The sequence below is a fragment of the Vitis riparia genome, chromosome 3 (genome assembly GCF_004353265.1).
Source record: "Vitis riparia cultivar Riparia Gloire de Montpellier isolate 1030 chromosome 3, EGFV_Vit.rip_1.0, whole genome shotgun sequence".
In the NCBI taxonomy this organism is placed as follows: Eukaryota; Viridiplantae; Streptophyta; class Magnoliopsida; order Vitales; family Vitaceae; genus Vitis; species Vitis riparia.
Window position 1 is genome coordinate 10,469,861 of NC_048433.1, and position 13,974 is coordinate 10,483,834.

A 13,974-nucleotide genomic window follows, 5' to 3' on the forward strand; every position below is an offset into this window, starting at 1 on the left:
GATAAGTAACCTGACCCCCGAGCCCAATCCGGTTTTTCGTAGATCACCTTTTCCAAAATAAGGAGTCGCACTTAGGGTTTTCTTTCTTATTTTGTTTACCCTTTTAAAAATAAAACAAAAATAAGTGGCGATTCCAAGTCATTTTCTTAATCAATAAAAATCATTTTTCAAATTAAAATCGAGCTCGCCATCGAGTGGGAAACGCATGAGCCGAAATGCGGGGTCCACAATCAACCTTGACGCTTTTGAGAAGTGTCATCTTCTGTTTATTCAAGTAAAGCATGACGGTTTAAAAAAGCGTCATCTTATCTCATATAAAATTTTAATAGCCCAGAAATTAAAATGTCCTAATTATGCCCTGTTTTATAATTTTCTATCAACAATTAAATTAATAATGAAAACTTAATTTAAGAATCTCCATTGACAAAAAGTATCAAATATGGTCTTCCTTTTTCACTATTACAATTTATCCATAAACATCATACATAATCAACAACTAAAACCAACAATTTTACAACTTCTTCTTCGACTTTGAATTGTTCATAACCTTCACTACATCTAGTTTTACATCATTTTTCTTCCAAGTGCAAAAGGATGGTTGTAACTCACTTTCTAGATGCTCAATATGCAAAATAATTGAGAGGGTTACATATTTATTAGTATTAACAAATAGTTAAGAAGCAACTTTGTAAATGAAATGTGTATATGCTAATTTTTAAATTTCCAAAATATCTTTCTTCCATTGCAATAAATTTCAAAATATCAAAAGAACTCAACAAACTCCAATAATTTTATTACACCAAATTTCTAAATATTTTAGAACTCTTATTCTATTTTTTTTTTTAAAAAACAGAAAAAAAAAAAAGTTTTTATCTTATTGACTATTTTGGCATGATTTTTATCTTATTTGTGAAACTTCAACCATTAACATCTTCTCATTCTTCTTATAGGTTGTACAAGACATTAGATGTTTTGCATGAGAAGGAACTAAGGAATGAAAAAAAAACAAAAAAACTAGAAGTCCGAAAAATTATAAAATCGTAAATTAACATATTTATGTAAAATTATAAAATTGTGTTAAAATATCTATGTTCTTCTTATTGTATTAGTATATCAACATTTAATAATATGAGGATATCTATTATCTAAATATGGAACTTGCATGAAATGATCTCTAAACATGGAATTGATTCATAAAACTTACAATAACCACAACATGTTACCTCAAAATTCTTTTGATGATATATTTTGAATTGTTTGTGGGTGTCCTTCATCAAGAGCAGTAGTGACGCTGTTAATAGAATGACCTATGCCTTTTTGTACAACCTGAAGAATATATAATAAACAATTTAACAACCAATTAGTAAGAGGTGCTATTTCCTTCCATAGGCTTATTTGTAAGAAGTCTTAAACTAACTTCCTATTTTTTATGTAAAAGAAAATGAAAGTACAAGATATTATAGACTTTAAGCCCATTAGTATAGTAGGAGACCTTTATAAATTTAGATTAAAGAAGTTTATAAAGCTAGTAATCTTAAAGACCAAAAATGCTTTTGTAGATAATAGACAAATTCCTAATTCATGCACATGTAATGAAACTAAAGGCTCTACGAAAATGAGCTTGGACATGCAGGAATTTTTGTAGCTATGTTATTGTAGGATTTCTCCAAATCTAACTGATAATAATTTGTAGAGGAAATATACAAAAGTTGTTACACCTACCATGTCTACTTGGCTTCACCTCTCAATATGCCAACTATACATCAATCATAATAGAGCAACCCCCAAAATGATCCATATTGAAAACACTGTCAACTAGGAGTACAAAGATATACATTAACAAATTATCATTGTGAATAAATCCATTATAAAATTAACATTAACAAAATATTGACTACATCTTTAAAAGAATATGAAGTTGTATTAGACTATAAGTTATAAGAGGTACCTTCAAACATGAGTAATGATTAACTGAGTCACTAACATAACCCAATCTGATCGAACTTCATTAATTTCCATTTCACTATATGATTTCTTCCCGCAAAACTGAATTGGAGTGACATATACAATTCACTAAGTTCAATTGACCAAAAAAAAAAATGCTATAGTAAAATGACCAACCCTATGAATTGAATTGAGTGCAAACCTTTGATGTTAGTTAGTTTGGATTAGCAATGATTTCCTTCATATATCTCATCACGTAATACCCACATTCCACACTACCTAGTTGTCTTGGGCACTATGGGAAAAGTATCAACAATTGCAATAAACACTAGAATGATGTTCTTACTTCTTTAGCATCTTATTGATAATCATATTAATAACCATCCATTTTCTAATTTTGTCAAAAATTAAGTGGTGAAGCAATATATTTTAATCTAAACAAATAAGTACTTACAACCACTTTCACCCAAGTTGGCTCCCTCTTTGATGTTTTCTGTTTTTCCGGTGGGTTGATTCTCATTGCCCTACAAAAAGAATTAAAAAGATGTTATTTAGACACTATCAATTGTATTAAAATAGGAGAAAATATATACTTACATGTTAACTATGTCCTTAAGATCATCACATGGTTGATAGGCCATTGGATCAAGGTAATATGCAATCATTTTCTTCATCTCCAATGCCACTAACACCCAATGGAAACTAAAGAAAAGAAATGAAAATTGTAATATAGTATCCACAAATTCAAACATCACAAACTAACTTACAAACACCATATTGATATTTAGGATAAAAGGTTACTCTGGGTTGTATGGAATAAGCATATATTCAGCATGCTTTGTATTCTTTAGTCGATCTGCAATAACCCTTGACCTGTTTTCCTTGCTTCCCTCTCCCATTCCAACTTTTGAGACCAATGCTGGATTGACAAAAACATATCGTTCGGCCTGCTTTGCATCAATCAACTTTCTATGCAAATGCCTAATTATAACCCACATGACAAGTTATCAACAATCATTATAGGTCATTAGAAAATAACCTTCTATCTCATAATCTTGTGAAAAGTCATTCAAAAATTATAAAATCCCTTACCAGATGTAGTATAAAATACAATTGGATGACACTTCTTTTGATGATATTATCATTTCCATATCTTCTTTCATCATGAAGGTCTTGAAACTCTCACCAAAAACATCATCTGGGAAGTTTATAGGGTGTGTTCTTGATGTACTCAGCATGAGGCCAACCAATGTCTCAAAATTTTTCATATCTTGTGGGTTTTCACCCTTGGATTTGACTTCAACTTCATTTACTTTTTGTTTCTTTGCTTTCATAGATGCCTGTACAATTAAGAACCATGGTACAAATCAAATTAACTAGTTTATATATATATATATATATATAAAGTCACTATAAAGTTTGGTAATTAAATTTACTTACTAAGATGGGAGTACGGATGATGACCAAATCAGTTGGCCACAAAACTTGGTAACCAATTGTAGCCCCAACAGTAGTAGTTTGTCCAAGAATAGGAATGGGAAGGGGTACACTTGAATCATAAGGAGCATCAACAACTACTAAATAGTTGGGACCACATTCAAGTATAATTGTTTCACCTGCCACTATATTTTCCTTGGTGCCTATGGCCAACTCACATTTTCTAACCTACAAAACTCAATTCACAATAATCACTTCAATATTAGTGGGTTTATACAAAACTAACATAAATGCATTATCATCATCAATCACCTTATAGCTCCTATTACAATGATAAATGCAATTTCATTTACATTCAATTGCAACAAACTTGCATGATAACATTTCAATCCATTACATGTAACTCAACCCATAATTTAGACATATCATATTATATGTTGCCACATCAAAGAAGACCATATATGTTGCCACCAACATTTGAAGTCAATTCAAACAACAAAATTAAATTAAATTATTTCTCGTGTTAGAGGAAACTTTGTCATCAAATTAGCTTAATTGAATAAATACCTTCTTCTGTGGTTCTATTGCTTCTGGTGGGGTCACATCTTCAACTTTACAGATTGGCTTATCCACTAGTTCTGGTAGGAGAAGTTGTTTTTGCTTCATGTTTGAACTGCTAACATCAGATTGGGGAGTAACAGCTCCTACTTGAGACAGTTTTGCTAGCACTTCTGCCTGAAATATTCTTTGTTCTTCTTTAGATGCTGCTATGAAATCCCTGATAGCACGATCTGCAGCACTATTGAAATATTGGCGAGGTGTGTAGTGCTTCCCTTTGGCCCTAACTCGACCACTATACTCAGGAGTACCCAATGCTTCCACAAGTATATCATTACTTCCACTAACACTTCTACCATTCTCTTGAGACTCTTTCAATAGCTTGTCCTTAAAAAATATTAATTATAAAGTTAAATTGCAAATTTGTTATTGTAAATAACTTATTATAAATATATGTAATTAAAATTGAAAAATATTCACTTACTATTTTCTCAATTACTGGTATGGCCACTTCATCAAAGGTGTGTCCTTTTTTTCCCTTGCTTTCTTCCACAATATGCTTCGATCAATAGTTTCAGTTGATCCACTTGCAACCATCTTTCAAAATAGGACAATGTATAATATAATTATCATATAACCCTATTATGTATTATGCATAAAATAAATAAAAACAATTAATAGGCTTACACTTACCATCTCTTCCTCAAGACTGGCATATCCTTTCCTACTTAGATGGTGATTATAAATGTTTCTCTTTCTTCTTTCTTTTTGAATTTCTTGATATTCCTATAAATTAAAATTTTATAATTAATGAATGTGAATAAGAGGTATGTAAAGAGTCTTAATTATACCTTAAAGTTGTCAACAATCTATCTTTGACAAATATTGTCCAATCTTCATCCTCAATAAAAGTATATTGAATTGGTGGTCTTTTGAGGAGCTCCGGTTGGTCTTCGAAAGAAAGAATGTACTTCACTGTTAGCAAGTTCTTAAAGGACCGAAAGCATTTTCCCATTGTTAACATACAATTCCTCCTGCTTTTATGATTTAATGAAAAAGCAGTCTGCACATTAATACCAAACTTTAGTAATTTCAAGAGGTTAAGAATGATAGACATTTTGCATCAAGTGATTTAAATAAGAAATGGTTACCTCAATGCTGTCCCATAACTTATCCTTCAACTGTTTAGGTACAACATGCCAAGTTTTATATCTTATTGGCACCATAGTGCGTGCTAACACGCCTAAGTAGCTTGTTAGATGAACTGTTGATTCTCCTATGAAAATGCCATCAAGATTGTACTTAACCGGCAACTTAACCCCCTTGCTTCTGTTTTTTATAATCATATGCTTCTGTGTCATTCCTTTGTACTTCCTTTTTATGGGTTTTTCTCGTTCCTTTGTCTCCATTCTTGTAACAAAAAAAATAAAAAATGATAAAGATTAGTTAAAATTATATTGCATATAACCTAGTCAAAGAATAATTGTAAAACATAACTTTTCAAAGAAACAAATCCATAATCATTGCACAATGAAATGCAATAGATCATGAATTCAATAGATCTTTTTAGAATTGTTCATCATATAACAAGGATAACACTTCATTTAAACTTTTTTTTGTCCCACTTTGTTTAACATTTCATTTATTTTAAGCAACCCAAGGGCCTTTGTATAAGAAAGCTAAATTTGTAGTAGGAATTTCCTATAAGAATCAACATGGAAGGAGCACGTGGTTTCAACAAGTTCATCAAGTCCATAAGAACTTATGAAAGCTTTTGGACTATCGGTTTGTGTTACATTAAGTTTGGAAAACACAACATGCATATTGATAATAAAAAATTTCATAATTTTTTTACTCACAAACATAACTAATTTAGTATCTTCCATGCACAATTTAGGGAAAAGGTTTTAGTAAATATGTTATTGGGAGATGTTAAAGAATGGTCAATATTTTGTGCAAAAAAATAAAGAAAGGATAAAAATTACCTATTTTGTGGCTGTTGCAACCCATTCCATGGCCTTTATTCATACATTAGCATTAAAATACAGCTACATAGAGGATTTGTTCTCAATCCAAATCCCCTCACAATCGCCTCGCATACATGTTGCATCTGAGTCATCCATTACATCAAACGCTTCAATTTGTGGCAATGCCCCTATAAAGGGATGGTGTTCAATCGAATTGTCAACAAAGTCTTCACCTCCTTCCATATCCAAGAAATCTTTTTGAGGAGTTGACAAAACCGACCATCTTGGATCAAGTTGGTCTTGCACATAAAATACTTGCTTAGCTTGGGATGCCAAAATGAAAGGATCTGATTTATGAGCAATTTTGCTAAAGTCAACTAATGTAAAGCCAAGATCATCAACTTTTATGCCATTTTTATTATCAACCCAATCACACTTGAAAACCGGTATCCTAAACATGGTATAATCAAGGTCCCAGATCTCGGTAATAATGCCATAGAAACAAAGCTCACCAAACACTGGATTTTGATCCTTTGCACTTGCGATTTGCATTGTTGAAGCTACAATACTAACTCCACTATTTTGGGTAGCTCGTAAGTCATCTCGTTCCTTGGTATGGTATCGACACCCATTAATGACATATCCATGATATTTAGAGACATAATGGCTAGACCATGAGCTATCCACTTAAGGGTTTCAGATATAGGTTCATTATTACCAATTGCAGCTTCAATCTGTAATTATAAATAATAGTTATTATGTATGTTAAACATTAGTAAAAAGAATACTTCACATTTTAACACCATTCCAATACCTTTTTTCTCAACCAATAAGTAAAAGTCCGCAGTGTTCATCCTGGAGCCACTTTTGTCTTTTTGATTGACGAGGATTTTTCAATTTCAACCATTCCATGTGCTCTCTATGTAATTATTTATAAGAAATTCAAAGTTAATGTCTTAAAGTTATTTTAAGTATCAGACACAAATATTAAGTGTTAGTGGTTCTTACTCAATATAAGGTTGAACAATAGTTGTATTCTCTAAAACATAATGATGTGCATGTAACCACAAATTGGAATCAATTGTCACAACTTGACCTCCAAGTATTGGTGCCCCAACTTTTGGTCAATGTTTGCACTAATAGGAATCCCAATCGCATCTACATTTGATAAATACTTGTACAAAATTCAATAGCTTCCTCTGCAATATAGCATTCAGCGATACAACCTTCGGGCCGATTAGGTTTCGTACATACCCTTTCAAAACTTTCATGAATCTTTCAAATGGGTACATCCACCTTAGGTAAACTGGTCCACAAAGTCTCACCTCCCTTACAAGATGTACAGTAAGATGAAGCATGATATCAAAGAAGGAAGGTGGAAAGTACTTCTCAAGCAAGCATAATGTCACCACCAAATCATTTTGTAACTTATCCAGTGCAGACACATCAACCACTTTGCTACACAGAGCATTGAAAAAAAGCTCAATCTGCAAATAGCATGCCTTACATGCTTTGGCAAAAGGGATCGTAATGACATTGGCAATAACTGTTGCATTAATGTATGATAGTCATGCGATTTAAGACCATAAAGCTTCAAGTCTTCCATTGACACAAGGTTTCTCATGTTAGAGCAATAACCTTCAGGAACCTTTAATTGTGATAAAGTTTGGCAAAAAACCTTTTTCTCCACTTTAGATAACGTATAACATGCAGGTGGGAGATAAGTTCGATTTGATTCAAACCTTGGCCCCAATTCACACCTTAAGCTCATCTCTAGCAGGTCTAGGCGAGAATTAAGTCCATCTTTCGTCTTACCTGGAATGTTGAATAAGGTACCAATGATGCTTTCACAAACATTCTTCTCTATGTGCATTACATCCAAGCTATGATGAACATGTAGGTATTTCCAATACTCAAGATCAAAGAATATGGACTTCTTTTTCCAACAATTTGTAGTATTGACATTCAACTTGCCTCGAGAGTTTTTATTTTTCCCCATGAATTAGAAATGACATCAATTTTCCTTAGGATTTCCTCTCCACTCAATGGTTGCGGAGGTGAGCTAAACTCTTGTTTACCATTAAATGCCTTCTTTTGTTTCCTAAAAGGATGGTTGCAAGGAAGAAATCTTCTGTGACCTGTATATGAGTTCTTTTTCCCATGCTTCAATCTGTGAGAGAATGTATCTTCCCCACATATGGGACATGCAAAATATCCTTTAACTACACAACCAGATAAGTTTCCATATGCAGGAAAATCATTGATTGTCCATAGTAGAACAACTCTTAATGTAAAGACCTCTTGCTGATGCACATCATAACATTCAACCCCTACATCCCACAACATTTTTAAGTCATCCAATAATGGTGCTAAATAAACATCAATGTCATTTCCAGGTTGTCGTGGACCTGATATTAATAAAGATAGCATCATAAACTTCCTTTTCATGCACAACCAAGGAGGAAGGTTGTAAATGACCATTATAATAGGCCAACAACTATGTCTACTGCTCATTGAACTATGAGGATTTATACCATCTGCTGAAATGGCAAGTCTAAGGTTTCTAGGTTCTGAAGCAAAATCAGGCCATCTGTGATCAACTAGCTTCCATGATGGGGAGTCAGATGGATGACGCATTTTACCATCAATTCTCTTTCTTGAGCATGCCATATGAGGTCTTTTGCAATTTTTGGGGACTGAAACAATCTTCTAAATCTTGGAATAAGAGGAAAATACCAGATTACTTTTGTAGGGACTCCCTTCTTCTTTTTAGTACCTGTTCCATCTAACTTCCACCTTGAAGTTCCACAAGTAGGACAAGAAGTTGCATCCTTCAACTCATTTCTATACAATATGCAATCATTGGGACATGCATGTATTTTCTCATATTCCATTCCCAATGTATTCAATGTTTTTTTTTTTTGCTTTATACATAGACAGAGGCAACTCATTGTTTAGAGGCAACATATCTCCAAGAATACTTAAAAGCTCTGAAAAGATTTTATCAGACCATCCATATCGTGCTTTCAGGTTGTATAATTTGACCAATGCAGATAACTTTGTAAAGTTTCTACAACTAGGATATAAAGGTTTTTGAGCATCTTCAAGTAATGTTTCAAACAATTTTAGGTCATTCTTACGATCATCATATGCAACTTGAACCATTTCTATTGTACTATCCACATCGTTAAATTCTACTGTATGATGCCATTCTGCCCTACTAGTTGGTGGTCCACTTGGAGCAGCGTCTCCATGCCAAAACCATGTATGATAACTCTGATCAATTCCATAGAAGAATAAATGTTCTCTAATTTTTTGAGGAGTGTGGAATATCATATTACCACACTGAAGGCATGGACATTTAATGGAGTTTTTATATGTGGAATATTGTAATGCAAATGCGATAAAACTTTCTACCCCATCTGCATAATCCTTTGATCTCCTATCCTTTGACATCCAAGAACGATTCATTTGATGTACAAGAGATAAACACAACTCCTAGATACCACCAACAACTAAAGTTATTAATAAAATCCTATTAATAGGCTTAAAATATAAATCTACCAAATTAAAATTTCCCACATTGTCACAAAACTTAGACCAATCCAAAAAACGACAATGTGCAAGTCATCTAACAATAAGCAATATGACAAGAAACATAATTAGTATATTAGGTTATTCAATATTAGCATAAAAAATGGATCTTAGTTCATTCATGATGTTTGCTTTATTCATGAATAGGAATGAAAAGCAAGATCTAACTTTTAGTCTTCTCTTATATTATTGAATACACCAAGTTTGAAAATTTTAAAAACACATAACCACATGAGACATGATACCATGAACTAAACAATTAACGAATGGAACTAAGATTCGAATGAATAGAAGCAAGTGATTTATACATGATTTAGGCATTCTAACATCTCCAACATTCTTAATTAGGTGGTGGTTCCTATCCCATATAGGAATACATAATCCCTATGTGTCAATTGCCAATATACTTAAATTCATTTTAAAGAAATTTCGGCAGCATTTCCCTATAGTTCTCCAAGTACACAAAATGGATAAGGCACAATATGTGACCTTGTCCAAATATGCACCCAGAGAACAAGAAGAAAGACTACCAAATTTTCTAAAAATTGAATTAAGAACTAGCAATTAACTTCATAGATATCATGTTTTCCTATACTGTCCAACTGGACAATTCAAACATCATTTGTAGAGAAAAGATCTTTATCACATGGAAGACAAATTTAGTAGTTGTCAACTTGAAACTGGCTTAAATATACCCACATTTCACATTTTGACAACTTATTGTCTTAGTATGTAATAAGAGAAACTTCTGTCTCACAATGATACTTGAATGGGAATTCTAAGGTTTCATGCATGCATAGTTGATTAAAACTAAAACATAAATACTTATTAAAATATTACATCTAGTTATGTATTATAAATTATTCATATCAATTGCAATGGTGAGAATAGGAAAATATTGTTTGTAAGCATCACATTTTAGGCCTAAGTTCATAAACTTGGCTAAATCCATTAAAGACCCACTACATAAGTTCATGTTAAAATTGGTTCATCTCCAACCCCAAAATGATTTATCAAAGTTACTCATTTTTTAGAGTCTTGATTAATTAGATAATCGATATAGATACATATAATTTGTATTAATATAATATCATGATATTTTTTCATTTTGTTTTTAGGCTTAGACTTGGGTAGATTTCCCAAGTAAGGCTAAAGTAGAGCTAAGCCGCACCTTGACATGTGTTCTACTTATGTTGGGGTGACCATTCTAGTTTGTGGTCATAAGTGGGGTGTCAAATCTCAATTAGTTTATTGAATAGATGAACCAAACATGACGTTATTATTAATTAGATAACATGTTGTGTAACCCATTTAAAAATGAAGTTGAATAGCATCTTTTGTAACATAAGCAATGAAGCCTATGTCAGATTGTGAAGCTTAAATTAGTAGTAAATGTTGCACTTCGCTCGGGATGTCGGGGGTCGAGCTGATCGGTCAGCTCGCGGGGGTTGAAGGGGGCAGCGCCCCCTGAAGAAATTTTTTTTATTTAATTCAACAACCACATGATTCTGCTCATAGGCAGCAATTATTGAGTTCCATGACACTACATCCCTTAATAAAAATTGTTGAAAAACTTTCTATGCATTCCAAGAGCCCATATCTCGAAATGGCATTTCATCAAACAAGTTATAGGCAGTACCTACAACTCCATGGAAAGCAAGCTCCTTTCGGCATGAACCATTGTACACAAATGGAACAACACCAGAACCATTTCCAAATCTTCCAAAGAACATAAGAACCAGAGAACAAAAACAGAGGAGAGACACAACTGAGCCTAAAAACAGAGGTATAGTATCTTTTTATCGGAGATGCAAACCAAGAAAATAACTGATAATAAACAAAAACCACAACAGATTTACAAGCATTCATACTCAAATCCCAGAAATCAATAGTGAAGAATGTGAATCATGGGAAAACGAGAACATATGGGCTCGTACCCGACAACTCTCTCTTCTAGGTTTTTTCTTCTCCCTTCTTTTCTTTCCTCTGTTCCTTTGGTTCTTCGACCTTTCCTCCTTGCTTACCTCTTCAACCGAAGGCATCTGCCTTTGCTGCTTCTTGCCTCTCTCAACCTACAAATCTAAAAAAACCCTAGCTTTCTCTCATATCTCCATTCATTTCCTTTCTCTCAATCCAACACCCAAATAGTCAAATCGGTGGAACATCCATGAATGCTATCTTCTTGATTTGGAGTAAGAACTTCATTTTCTCAATCGAAATTGGCTGGAGCTTGCTGGTTCAATTAGAGACATATTTGGTAATGAAACTTGAGTGTGGGCATCGGGTATGGAAAAGGCTTTATTACATTTATCTCTTTTTTTTAATTGAAAAATGTGAGTAATTATAAAATGAACAGAAAATGACGCTTTTAAAAACGCCAAGGTTGAGGTTCTCCTACAATGGCACTTAAAAAAGCATCATTATTTGAAATGCATTGTACAATGACACTTTTAAAAGCGCCAAGGTTGAGGTTATCCTACAATGGCACTTAAAAAGGCGTCATTATTTGAAATTCATTGTACAATGACGCTTAAAAAAACGCCATTATTTAAAAACGTCATTATTTCTCCCATTAAAGCGCCAAGATAATGCAAGCGTCATTAATACCCATTTTTGAGAATAAATAATGGCACTTTATATAAGCGTCAAGAAAAAAAGCGTCATAAATTACATTTTTTGTAGTAGTGTACCTTATCATCAAGTTTGGATATATGTTATTTTGGAACATGAACAAAAGTTTTACACCCAAAGATCCTCAAGAAGGAATAAGAAACATTTTTTCTTGTCCATGCCTTCTCTAGAACCTCGAAATTCAATGGACCTGGTGGAGATCTATTTATCAAATAGTGGGCAGTTTGAGTAGTTTAACCCTAAAACACCTTAGGCAACTTTACAATCTTCAACATACACTTAACCCTTCTCAGCCACACCATTATGTTGTAGAGTGCTAGGGACTATTTTCTCATGACTTATACCATTCTTAATGCAGTAAGTTTCAAACTCCCTTGAGGTGTACTCACCTCCATTGTCAAACCTGAGACATTTCGATTTCTTTCCAATTTTTTTCTTAACCATGACACGAAAAACATTGAAAATACTGAAAGGCTTTATCCTTTAATCTGAGCAAATAAATTCATACTTTCCTAGTAGCATCATCAATAAAAGTGACAAAGTACTGGTTTCCTCCAAGAGTTTCCACACCATGGGGCCACAAACATTAAAGTATACTAACTCCAATTTCTCTAACTTTTTCTTGGATCTGCTATTAAAGAAAACCCTATGTTGTTTTCCAACCAAACAATGATCACAAGAAGATAAGGATTCATTTTTTGCCAAGGGAATTAAGAACTTCCTTGCCAAAACTTGCAATCCTTTCTCACTCATATGTCCTAACCTTTTATGCCATAACTCTAAGGAAGTACCCTCTATAGCATGTAACTCATCATTACAAACTTTCTCTTGGGTCTTGTACAAAGTGTAACCTGTTTCTCCTTTTGAACAAACCAATGAGCCCTTAGTGAGCTTCCATTTACCTTTGTCAAAGTGGTTTTCATAACCTTGCTTGTCCAAGGTAAAACCTCGCATCAAATTAAGGCGTAAATTTGGAACATGTCTTACATCTTTCAATGTTAATTACTTAGATCCCATATTGGTTTCAAAGCAAAATCACCCATCCCTACAATCGTAGAATGACTAGAGTCTCCCATCTTGACTGTGTCAAAGTCTCCAACTCTATAATAAGAAAATAACTCCAAGTGAGGAGTAGCATGGTAGAAGGTTGCAGTGTCTACAATCTACTCATCTACATGCAAACACTCATCCGAGAGCACTAAAACTTCATCATTGTTAGATATAGAGGCTATGACATTGTCATCATTTTTTTCCTGATTCTGTTTATTCTGTTCCATTTTCCAAATTCGATAATTCCTTTTCATATGTCATTTTTTCCACAATGGAAACATTTGATTTTATCTCTGAATTAAGACCTTCCCTCAAACTTGTCATGACCTTTCTATTCTCTTTTCATGTTTCTTTCTCTACTTTCTATTATGAGGGCATGTGTATTTTCTGTGTCATAAGCCTTCTTTCTTGTCTCTTCACTAAACAAATTTTTCTTCACAAGCTCTACATATAATGCATCATTCGGAACAAAGTTATTAATAGTCACAACAAAAGTTCTCCAACTATTTAACAATGAACAAAGCAACAAGGATGCTTGCATCTCATCACCCATAACCATTTTCATAGCAACCAAGTAATTAACAATACTCTGAAAAGCATTCAAGTGATTTATCATTAGTTTTCCTTCCTTTAACTTCATATTCACTAACTTCTTTAATAAGAAAATTTTATTCCCAATAGTTTTTTGTTCAAACATTGATTCCAATTTTTTCTAGAGATTATAGGCATTGTTTCATTCGCCACATAATGACGTGAGGATGTTTTAATCCATTGCCTAATATAGGTAGTTGCT

General features: G+C 33.2%; 1 long non-coding RNA gene across 2 annotated transcripts; it reads right to left on the bottom strand.

Annotated features, from left to right (window-relative positions):
• Positions 1 to 1,273: 1,273 nt before the first annotated feature.
• On the bottom strand, positions 1,274 to 2,577 carry LOC117911726. Of its 2 annotated transcripts, XR_004650901.1 has the most exons (6): positions 2,542 to 2,577; positions 2,399 to 2,468; positions 2,147 to 2,239; positions 1,949 to 2,046; positions 1,723 to 1,808; positions 1,274 to 1,326 (listed from the first exon to the last, which is right to left on the bottom strand). It is a non-coding gene; the product is annotated as an uncharacterized LOC117911726 (long non-coding RNA). The 2 variants fall into 2 exon arrangements; XR_004650902.1 differs by lacking the exon at positions 2,147 to 2,239.
• Between the last annotated feature and the right edge of the window lie 11,397 nt (positions 2,578 to 13,974).